The 12194-nt window shown below is 44.8% G+C and overlaps 1 protein-coding gene across 1 annotated transcript in view; it reads right to left on the reverse strand.

Moving 5' to 3' along the window:
- The window catches only part of pou6f1 (POU class 6 homeobox 1), a 294584-nt gene that overhangs the window by 91938 nt on the left and 190452 nt on the right, over nucleotides 1-12194 (reverse strand). The window lies entirely within an intron of this gene.

Below are 12194 nucleotides of genomic sequence, written 5' to 3' on the forward strand. Positions count from 1 at the left end.
CATCACCTCAGGCCTTCAGTAATCCGGGTGCCATGTTTAACGGCTGCCCCTGCACAGAGCTAGCTCTCTCTAAGGCATCGAAAGCTGCGGCAAAGTCATGGCTGCTAAAAGGAGGAAACATGCTGCCCCCAAATTTAGCGACACATCCCTCGGGTGCCCACTGGACACTGTGGAGGCCCGCCGTGAAATCCTCTACCCCCTCTCTGCGCAAAGACCAGCAAGCAAGGTCACCAATCCAGCATGGGAGGTGGTGGCAGCGGTGATCAGTGCCAATGCCCTACAAAAGAGGACAGCCACCCAAAGCTACATGAGAGTGAATGATCTCCTCTGTTCCACCAGGGTAAGTCACTCTTCACATCACTCTCAACTCTCACACTCACAAACCCATCACACATCCACAGGGATCTCACTCACTGCCAGTTCAAGGCACATCACCATTCACTCTCTCACGCACTCACCGTCATTGTCCTCATCCCATCCATGGGACCACTCACCACCCGCACAGGCCAGGTATACTTATCATCTGGCCCGGCAGGCATCCTGCTTACACTCTCTCCTTCTGTATTCATGCAGGACAAGCTGGCACACAACAACAGGGAGAGGTCGCAGGCTGATGGAGGAATGCCTGAAATCAAGGTCCTCACAGACTTTGAAAACAGAGCCATCCAGCTGGCCGGCGATGACTGGGACCGGTCCTGTGCTGACGGTGAGGTCGGTGCTGCTCTACCAAGTGAGGGTCCAGCAGTGCAACATCCATCAGATAACCATGCTGTGAGTAATGTGTCCTGTTCCGCAATCCCCTGCCGTACACTGATTCTCTCTCCTCGCTTTCACAGGCACATCTGGGAAACAGCCGAGGGGGTCCACAAGCCAGGTCCTCGACTCAAGCCCTGAGGACATCTCAGAAGAGGAATCTGATGACACCCCAATTGAAGACTCATCACAGCGCTCACCCACACCCTCCACCAGCGCAGAGACACACGCCTAGTTCCAGAGTAGCCTTGGGATCACAATCTGGTGAGCACATCGCACTGTCTGATCCACAGCAGACGGAGGCAGGGACTTCCCAGGTCTCCAGCACTCAGAGGATTGCTGGAAGCCAGAACGTTGCTGAGTCCGAGTCAGATGAGGAGCCTCTGGACTCGGTCATGTCACAGTTGCTGGAACTGTAAAGACAAGCTCGGGAACATCAGGAAGGGATGTCCGCTGTGCTCCTCAGACTGCAAGGCACTTTGCAAAGGTGGTGTCCATGACCTCCTGGATACACTTGTGTGTGGAGGCTTGTGAGATCCTGCACAGGTCACCTGTGGAGCCCAGGAAGGAGCCACTGGTGTAAAAATTAAGTTGCCTCAGGGGTACAAAATACTCCAGCGATACACAGGAACAGGTGTAGGCCATTCAGGCCCCTCGAGCCTGTATGTACTTTGAACGCGATCATGTATCTGAACTTCACCTACCTACCTTAGCTGCATATATTTTTTATACTGAATCAATGTTTTGTACAAGTTTAACATAACTTCCTTGCTCTTGTACTCTATGCCCCTATTAATAATGCCAAGGATACTTGATGCTTTATTAACTACTTTCTCAGCCTGTCCTGCCACCTTCAATGATTTATGAACATATACCCCCAGATCCCTCTGCTCCTGCACCCCCTTTAGAATTGTGCCCTTTATTTTATATTGTCTCTCCACGTTCTTCTTACCAAAATGAATCACTTCTCACTTCTCTACATCAAATGTCATCCGTTCATTCCAGCAACTTGTCTATGTCCTTTTGAAGTTCTACACTATCCTCCTTTTAGCTGACAATACTTTCAAATTTTGTACCATTCACAAATTTTGAAATTGTGCCCTGTATACCAAGGTCTAGGTCAGGCTTGTCCAACCCACATTTTGGATGCGGCCCACAAAGCCCCTGTATTGTGGCCCCCAGAACCACTGTTCAAAATGCTGGTCAGATGAGTAAGTGAAGTGAAAGATTCTGCAAGGGGCTGCTCCTCCAATCACAGGCCGTTCCTCTCCAATGTTTGCTGCTGATAGGCTCACTAGTGAACAAATATATCTTTCCTTAGGTAAGGAGACCAAAACTGTACACAATACTCCAGGTGCAGTCTCACCAAGGCTCTATATAATTGCAGTAAGACATGTTTACTCCTGTACTCAAATCCTCTTGCAGTAAAGGCCAACATACCATTTGCCTTCTTAATTGCTTGCTGTACCTACATGTTATTTTTCGGTGATTCATGAACAAGGACACCCAGGCCCATTTGAAGTTCAACAATTCCCAGCCTCTCTCCATTTAAGAAATACTCGGTGGCCAGGATTTTACAGTCAGCATTCGGGGGCGGGCCCGACACGCTAGCACGTAAAATGAAGCACAATGACATCGGGCGTGCTTCCCGACCTCATTGCACTATCTCGCGATGTTTCGTTTGCGCCGGAGTCAGCTGTGTACCCGCCGATAATTGATAGGCCTATTAAGGCCATTAAACAGATCATTAACATGAATTTTACCTAACGGTTGGTGGGCAGGCGAAAAAGCCAAGCAGCCTTCACGTTTTTTAGGAAACCTCATCCACGAGTGGGATGAGGTTTCCCAAAGCTTTTACGTATTTTCTGAAAAATAAAATACATGTCCCATCTCATGTGACACAGTTGCATGAGGGGACATGTTTCATTAAATTTTTATTACATTCATTTATTTTTTTAAAAAGCGCTTCAATGTCCCTGAGGTAGCTCCGTACCTCAGGGAGATTGAAGCGCTCTTTCGCGCGCATGCACGAAAGAGCGCTGGACCCGACTCTCCCTCCTCCCCCCGCCCGCACAGGTAGCGCTCGCTACCGCTCACGTATTACGCTGGGCGGGCCTTAATTGGCCCATCCACGTAAAATGGCGGCGCGGAGCCAATTGCAGGCGGCAATCGTCTCCCGCCAAGCCCACTCGACACGGGAAAAATTCAGGCCTGCCTCTTTGATCTTCCTACCAAAGTGGATAACCTCACATTTCTCCAGATTGTATTCTATCTGCCAAATTTTTGCATGTCTGCATCATCTTTGCATCCTCCTCACAGCTTACGCTTGCACCTGGTTTTGTATCATCTGCAAATTTCCAAATATTACCTTTAATCCCCGCATCCAAATCATTGACGCAGATTGTGAATAGCTGGGGCTCAGGCACTGATCCTTGTGGTACCCCAATAGTCACAGCCTGCCGACCTTAAAATGACCCATTTATTCCTACTCTCTGATCCTGTCTGTTAAATATAGGAAGGTTTATTGAAATGCTATAGTTAAACCCTTATTATCAAAAAAAATGCAATTTTAATTCCACAGCTCCTCAGACTAACTTCCTAACTTTGGAGAAAGGGAAACTACAATACTCACCAGCCAAACAACTCACAGCCTTCTTGTGATGTCAGCACCTGAAGGAGCTTCAGACATGGAGTTGGGCATTCCTTGATGATAAAAGAGAATGGCACTTGGAAGCTGGTCCCTCTGGGACAGCGGCTGCACTGAAATGAGAGTCACTTCAACTCCTGTTTTCCCAGCTGTATCACCTCTCAACCTTGCAGCATGCAGGGAACACCTTGCAGAAATAATATTTTAGGCGCTGGAGCAAGGAAGGTAGCTGACACAAATAGTAAAAAGACTTGTTTTACTATCCCAACATCACCTGAAAATGAGGTGGGAGGTAGAAAGAAGGAACACTGAGCCCAAAAAAAGTGCAATTCGTCCTGAAATCTTGAAGAGTTAACATTTACCAGTAACAGCCACAAATGAAGATTTGACACAGCTTTTAGTGAAAATTTCCAGGGCCACTCATCATTTAATTATATTCAATTAAACAAATTAAAAAATCAATCATGTTGACCCAGCTAAATTAATGATGTATTCAAAAAGACTGCCTTTGGATCACAGACAATTTCTACAATAGCAACACAGACCAGATAACAGCAATTAGCAGCAGAGAGGGGACCATCCTACAAATTAGAGATTGAGAAATAGCTATTCAGAGTGATATTGATGGATTTCCAACTGGTTATGAGGCTTCCCAGAGTTGTATGGCTCTGGAGAAGCTCCGAGATCAGTCTACAGTGAAATAAAATAGCACTGAGCATATAATTTTAGATACAGAATGATGGAGTACTTTGAATAGAAAGTACTTATTTTCTGTCTCCAGGATGTTTGATTTTATCTTTATTGTAGAGTCTAAAGAGTGAAGACAGAGTTTTGTGTTGTAAGCACACAAGTATAGCTGCTGAGTTCCTTTTGTAAATAAACACAGTGTGTTTCTTCTAAGAACGGTCTACTGATCTTCTCTGTCTTGGTACCAACTCGGTCACCCCGAAACAAGCGTGTAACCCAGATCCTTCCAGTCCCAAAAAACCAGGGCACAGGATCCAACAAACTGGCGATGAGAGTAAAAAGCAAGAAAAAACACAAAAGGACAAGGTAAAAAGCAGGAAAGAATGAAGGAAATCAGAAGAATCAAAATCGGGCTGTACCTCGCACAGTAGTTGTAAGTAAAAGAAAATTTCCTTCCTGATTGTTGAAGCAATCCCCTCAGGGCATGCTGCAATTTGGAAGAGTGGAACCTTTTGACCCAACCTCGGACGACTGGTCTCACTATGTTGAACGCCTCGCGTTCTTCTTCCAGGTGAATGATATTGCGGGGGAGGAGAAGAAGCACGCGATCCTCATAACCACGTGTGGAAGTAAGACATATGGATTAATTCGAAAATTGTTGGCACCCAGTGCTCCAGATTCGAAAAGTTTTAATAACTTAGTGAACCTCATAAAGAATCATTACCAGCCCAAGCCATCAGTGACGATGCAATGGTTTAAATTAAATTCAAGGAATAGAGCTGCAAGGGAGACAGTTGCTTGTTATGTGGCAAGTCTGAAACAATTAACTGAATATTGCGAGTTTGGTATATCTTTAAATGATATGCTTAGGGATCGTTTGGTGTGCAGTATAAATGAAGATGCGATTCAGAAGAGATTACTGTCTGAAACAAATTTAGATTTTCAGGAGGCATTGGAAATCGCTCTGGCAATGGAAGGTGCAGTGAGAGACTCGAAAGCCATACAGGGAACACAAAATGGCGCCATCCTCCACATTGGGCGGGGAGCCTCAGCCAAAAAGAGCGCAAAAGTGCAAAGCTTTGCCCAGAATCGGGAAGCAGCCACCGCTACCAAACAAATTAAAGCGATAACATAGCAGCAAAAACATGGTATAATGGCAACAGAGGTGGAAGCAGACAACCTTGTAATGAATCACAGTCTAAAAAGATTTAATGTTTTTTCTGCCATCGAAATGGACATCTCATGAGAGATTGTAAAGATAGAATCAGGCAGACTTTCAGACAAAAACAAAAACCCAATGAGATTAACAGCGTTGAAAAGCCTGAAGAAATAGATTCAGATATTTATTCATTATATAATTTAAAGGTAGGAAGAACAGAACCAATCTATGTAACAGAGAGAGTAAATGAGAGGCCTATCAGAATGGAGGTGGATACTGGAGCAGCCATTACGGTAACAGGTGAGCACACTTTTAAATACCTGAATCATGGGGAGCGTAAACTAAATTTGGAAGAAACTGATGCCAAATTAAAAACTTACACAGGAGAAGACATACAAGTCAAGGGCATATGTAAAGTCACAGTGCACTACAGTCATGAAGCTATTAATGTATATATTATAGGAAAATATTTTTCTTTTAAAATAGAAGTTTAGTCTGTGGGTGTGTCTTAATTGGATCAAAGCCAGCTAGTCTGGGTGCTTCAATGTGTACTAGTTTTGAAATGTAAGAGAGGTAGAGTGCATTTGCATTTTTTGAATAGAGCATTCAAGAAGTGAGGTGAAATCTGGCTAGCAGAGACCAACAATATGTTTATATTACTAATAAAATGGTACGATAAAAGGGCTATTGTTAGAAGAGGTGGAGATCAAAGAGGCTAGTGATACAATGAGAATTTACATTCAATGAGCTGTGCTAGGTATAACTTCAGCAGTTTTCACGTGTGCAGGGCAGAGGCAATGTAAGATCAAAGTAGCTGTAAGCTTACAACTGTCTCTACAGGAATTTTGAATTCGTAAGGTGAAAATGCTTTGCCTGGTGTTTGGTTCAGTCTATGGGTCGCTGTTGCTTTAACGGAGATTAGTTTGGGAATTTGTTAAAAGTTATGATAGTAATAATTTGTAGCCACGTGTATATATTTAACGTGTAAATTAATAAAATGTTTAATTTAGTTTAATATAAAACCTCTTGAGAACTGGTGGTCTGATTCCTGAATTTAGAGATGCATCTCAAACATACCACTTAAAAATATAGGTTATGACAGTTGTTTAAAGTTTCCCTCTGGGATCTTTAAATTACTCAGCTTTACTGAAAGGCTGTCTCATAACACTACAAAATTTAAATACCCTCATGAAACCCCATCCCGCCCGTGGATGAGGTTTCATGCTTTTTCTGAAGCCCGCCAGGGCTCCCGGCCTGCCCACCAACCTTAAGGCTGGATGGGCAGGTCCATTAATGACCTTAATTAGTTTTTCAATGGCCTCAATAGGCCATTGACAGGTCGGCGGGTGCACAGCTGATTCAGCTGCGCCCCCACCGACCTGAAAATAGAAATGATGTTGGGTGATATTGGGAGTTCCACCCGACGTCATCCCGCATCATTTTACGTGTTGGCGAGTGGGCCCTGCCCCCGCTCGCCAACCGGAAGATCCTGCCCGGTGTGTCTGTGCAACTTAGCCACTTTATTGACTGTTAATTTGTAGTCCCCACAAATTCGAATGCTTCGGTCAGGTTTGAGAACAGGTACAATTGAAGCTGTCCACTCTGAAAATTGTACTGGTTGCATCACTCCTACCTTTTCTAATCTGTCCAGTTTGGCATCTACCTTATCCCGCAGTGCATAAGGTACGGAGGTCAAACAGTGAAACTACCCTTGATGGTGGTAGCAGGTAAGGGCGAACTTGGAAAGATTAGGGGGCGACAAACAAAATTTCATGTAGATCCAGAGACAACACCAAGATTCATGAGGGCAAGACCAGTACCTTATGCACTGCGGGATAAGGTAGATGCCGAACTGGACAGATTAGAAAAGGTGGGAGTGATGCAATCAGTACAATTTTCAGAGTGGGCAGCTCCAATTGTACCTGTTCTCAAACCTGACCGAAGCATTCGAATTTGTGGGGACTACAAATTAACAGTCAATAAAGTGGCTAAGTTGGACAGACACACTGGGTAGGATATTCCGCTTGGCGAGCGGGGGCGGGGCCCACTCGCCGACATGTAAAATGATGCGGGATGACGTCGGGTGGAACTCCTAACATCACCCCACATCATTTCCATTTTCAGGTCGGTGGGGGCGCAGCCAAGTCAGCTGTGCACCCGCCGACCTGTCAACGGCCTATTGAGGCCATTGGAAAACTAATTAAGGTCATTAATGGACCTGCCCATCTAACCTTAAGGTTGGCGGGCAGGCCGGGAGCCCTGGCGGGCTTCAGAAAAAGCATCAAACCTCATCCACGGGCGGGATGGGATTTCGTGAGGGTATTTAAATTTTTAAGAAAGGTTTCAATAAAACTTATGGGCATATCCCAACTCATGTGACAGTGTCACATGAGGGGACATGGCAGGGAAAAGTTTTAAACATGTTTATTAAAAGTTTTAAATCGGAGCTGATCTCCCTGAGGCAGCACTTAGCCTCAGGGAGATGGGTGCGCTCTTTCGCGTGCATGCATGAAAGAGCACACTCCCAGCTGAGGGAATTCCCCCATCCGCACAGGGAGTGCATAGCGCTTCCTGGCGGACGTCACGCTGGGCGGGCCTTAATTGGCCTGCCCACGTAAAATGGCGGCACACCCCCGATCGGGGGCACCGATCAGAGGCGCGCCTGCTCCCGCACTTCCCCCCACCAACGGGGGGAAAATTTTTCCCCCCATACCAAAAATTGAAGACTTGTACACTAAACTGGCAGGTGGAACTGCCTACACAAAGCTTGATATGACTCATGTTTATCAACGATTGGAATCAGAGACGGCCTCTCAGAAGTTTGTCACCATTAATACACACAAGGGGTTGTATCAATATACCCGTTTACTATTACTTATCTTCAGCTTGTGCCATATTCCAAAGAACCATTGGAAGTTTACTACAGGGATTGCCCCATGTTGTAGTTTATTTGGATGACGTTCTGGTGACTGGACTGACTGAAAAGGAACACTTGATCAACTTGGAAGAAGTTTTGAAATGTTCTTTGTAAGTTGGAGTGCGGTTGAAAAAAGAAAAGTGCATGTTCCAGGCAGAAGAGGTAACTTACCTAGGTCACAAGGTCGATTCACAAGGCCTACATCCTGTTGAAGAAAAAGTGAAAGCCATTAAAGAAGCCCCAGTACCAAAGATTACACCTGAACTGAAATCATTCTTGGGGATGATCAATTACTATGGATGCTTCTTGCCTAATTTATCGACAGAACTGGCTCCCCTGTGTTACCTACTCAAGAAAAACCAGAGATGGTCTTGGCAAACACCACCAGAAGAAGCTTTCACAAAAGTGAAACAGTTATTACAATCATCTACACTTCTATTACATTTTGACCCAAAAAAAGAGTTGATATTAACGTGTGACGCATTTCCCTATGGAGTTGGAGCTTTCCCATCGAATAGATGATGGATCAGAACGACTTATTGGTTATGTGTTGAGAACAGTCAATAGAGCAGAAAAAGGGTACTCTCAAACAGAAAAAGGCAGCCTGTCAATCATTTTCAGTGTTAAGAAGTTTCACCAATATGTACACGGTCGTCATTTTACCATCATATCAGACCACAGGCCATTATTGGGATTGTTCAGTGAAGACAAGGCTATACCCCCTATAGCCTCAGCAAGAGTACAAAGATTGGCACTGATCTTGACAGCGTATAAGTATACTTTCATTCATATACCCGGAAATCAAATTGCAAACGCGGATGCTCTCAGTTTTTTGCCCATGCAAGTAAAAGATGAGGATGTTCCAATTCCCCAAGAATTCATTTTGTTATTGAACTTCCTGGGTTCATCACCGATATGAGCCAGACAGATTAAAGACTGGACAAATCGAGACCCAGTCTTATCCAAAGTGAGAAATCAAGTTCTTCATTGTTGGCCACAAGAACAAGGATCTGATTAAATAAAACCGTATTTCCAGAGAAGATACAAAATAACCAGCCAGGAAGGTATCTTATTGTGGGGAGCACGAGTGATTGTTCCTGCAAAAGGATGAAAGCCATTATTATCTGAAGTTCACAGTGCACATCCTGGAATTTCCAGAATGAAGGCAGTAGCACGCAGCTATCTGTGGTAGCCTGGGATGGATGAAGAAATAGAAAACTTAATGAGAAGTTGTATGCAGTGTCAGCAAGTACAAAAATTACCTTCAACAGCTCCATGACACCCCTGGGAGTGGCTAGGAAGGTCATGGATGTGAGTACACATCGACTATGTGGGATCTTTTATGGGAACAATGGGGAGAATTTTCTCCCCGTCAGGGGGGCTGAGCGGGAGCCGGCGTGGGTGGGCTGCGCGCCGCCATTTTACATGGGCGAGCCAATTAAGGCCCGCCCAGCGTAACGCGCACCCAGAAGCACTGAGCGCTCCCTGTGCGGGCAGGGAGATTCGAGGCCTGGCGCTCTTTCGTGCATGCGCGCGAAAGTCCGTGCCTCAGGGAGATTATTTTCATTATTAAAACTTCAAAAAAAAATGGAAAAAAATTATTCAGACATGTCCCCTCATGTGACAGTGTCACATGAGCTGGGACAGGTCAATTAATTTTAATAAAACTTTTTACTCAATTTATAAACACTTAAACACATAAACACATGAAAAATGCGAAGGCCGCCTGGGCTCTTCGTCTGCCCGACAACCTTAAGGTTGGACGGACAGTCCAGAGAACTACTTCAATTAGTTCAATAATGGCCTTAATAGGCCTTTGACAGTTTGGCGGGCGCACAGCTGACTCCGGTGCGCGCCCACTAAACTGAAGATCGGAATGACGCACGCCCGATGTCACCACGCGTTGGCGAGCAGGGTCCGCCCCCGCACGCTGACCAGAAGATTCAGGCCAATATTTCTATTTATCGTCGATGCACATTCAAAATGGATGGACATTTATGAAGTAAGGTCGCCAACACCTGCTACAATAGACAAGCTACGACAAAGTTTTGCAATCAACGGACTACCTGAAAACGGAACAGTATTTACGAGTGCTGAATTTCACCGATTTATCAGTCTCAACAGTATTACTCATGTGAAAACTTCACCATACCACCATGCTTCAAATGGACTAGCCAAGAGAGCAATTCAGACGTTCAAATCTGGTCTGAAGAAATTGTCTGGGGATCCTGTAGCAACTAAATTAGCACGTTTTCTTTTCCATTATAGAACCACCCCTCATTCGACAACAGGTGTCACACCTGCGGAACTGTTGATGAAATGCCGTCTCCGATCGAGACTGAGCCTAATTATGCCAAACTTGCGGGGAGAAGGTGGAAAGGAGTCAGGGAAGTCAGAAAATTGGACATGACTTTCACATTCGTGACAGGACGTTTAATGTAAGAAAGAAAGTATTTGTGAAGAATTTTAGAGAAGGGCCAACATGGTTGTTGGTGAAATAAGTACAGTAACAGGATCTCTTTCCTACCGTGTGAAAGTGGAATATTTAGTCATACGGAGACATGTGGATCATATAAGAAGAGAAACAAAACACCCAGAAATGATTCCACCAGCGTTCAAGACTGAATCAATGTCTACTGTTGAAAGAACTCAACTGAGTACAGATGTGTCAGAAGGGCCGACTGTACCTGAGTCGAAGAAACAGATTTGCAGGAACCTACTGAGGAACCAGATGCTCAGACAACTACAGTGAGGGAGGTTCCGGATCAAACATCAGAAGCTTTAGGGTTGAGACGTTCTACATGCACAAGGAGACCCCTAGAAAGGCTGAATTTGTAAATTATTTAACTGTGTGAATAATTTGATATTTTGAAAAAATTGTAAAATGTATTTCTGAGTAAAGGCGGAGGGATGTAGTAATCTGATACATTACAACGTTTGTCTTAAAGGTATATTACGTAAGATCACATGATCTTGATACCCAATAGCAGAGTAGCGTGGGCTGTGGTCAGTAGTCTTGCGTTAGAGTCTGAAGAGTAAAGACAGGATTTTGAGTTGTAAGCGCACAAGTGTAGCTGCTGAGTTCCTTTTGTAAATAAACAGAATGTGTTTCTTCTAAGAACAGTCTACAGATCTTCTCTGTCTTGGTACCAACTCGGTCACCCCGAAACAAGTGTGCAAAGGATCCTTTAGCTCAGGCAGGGCACTGGATCCAACAGACTCCCAACTCTCTAAAAAGTCCAAATCTGTCCAATTCTTAAATACTTCTTCCTTATCTGGTGAGCCTCTCCGAAAACAAAGTCCAAACTACTAGACAGGATACAAGGCAAAGTTTGTTGGTAGATAGGTGATAACTCTGTCACAACTTTTCCTCTCTCTATATTTTATCGTCATTGTTTCTTTGAACTTTTCTCCCTTGTTTCTTCTCTGCTCCAAATATGCCACCTGACACACTCCTCCCTCTTCCTGAATCCTCACAGTATTATCTAGATGCACTGCCTCTAAGTTATTGCACATCCATCCCAAGCCCTCAAAACTCTTTATTTCTGTCTTCACTTCTTCCTACAAAGGCTGTTGAGGCCAAACGTTCTCACACCAGCCACTAATATTTGATTAATTTAGTCTTCTTTGAAATTCTTTTCAACCAGCACAACCACAGATATTCATCTAGGTTTCTTAATTGTTTGTGGGTTGTGGGAAAGGGAGGGGAGGATTGCATTTTCTGCTTACTGCCAATAAAAGCTGCATTCCACATGGTGAGTTGTCCTCACTGGACCTCTGCACAAGACAGGATGGCCTATCAGCATCACAGCCGACAAATAAGTTGCACACTTACGCCTGAATTCTTGCTCCTGAAACAGGAGCGTAGATTCGGGAAAATTCCTGACTCCACAGACCTGACTCAGAGAAGCTGCCCCAAAGGGTCTGATCTTTGTTCCGGGTTGGAGGGGGTGGGGGTTGGGGCCTAAATGGGAGTTGGGTCTGCTTTTCCTGGAAAGAGTGCAGTGGCAGCCACAGTGGCTGCTGGGTGT

This window comes from Cetorhinus maximus, chromosome X (assembly GCF_964194155.1).
Source record: "Cetorhinus maximus chromosome X, sCetMax3.hap1.1, whole genome shotgun sequence".
Taxonomy (NCBI): domain Eukaryota; kingdom Metazoa; phylum Chordata; class Chondrichthyes; order Lamniformes; family Cetorhinidae; genus Cetorhinus; species Cetorhinus maximus.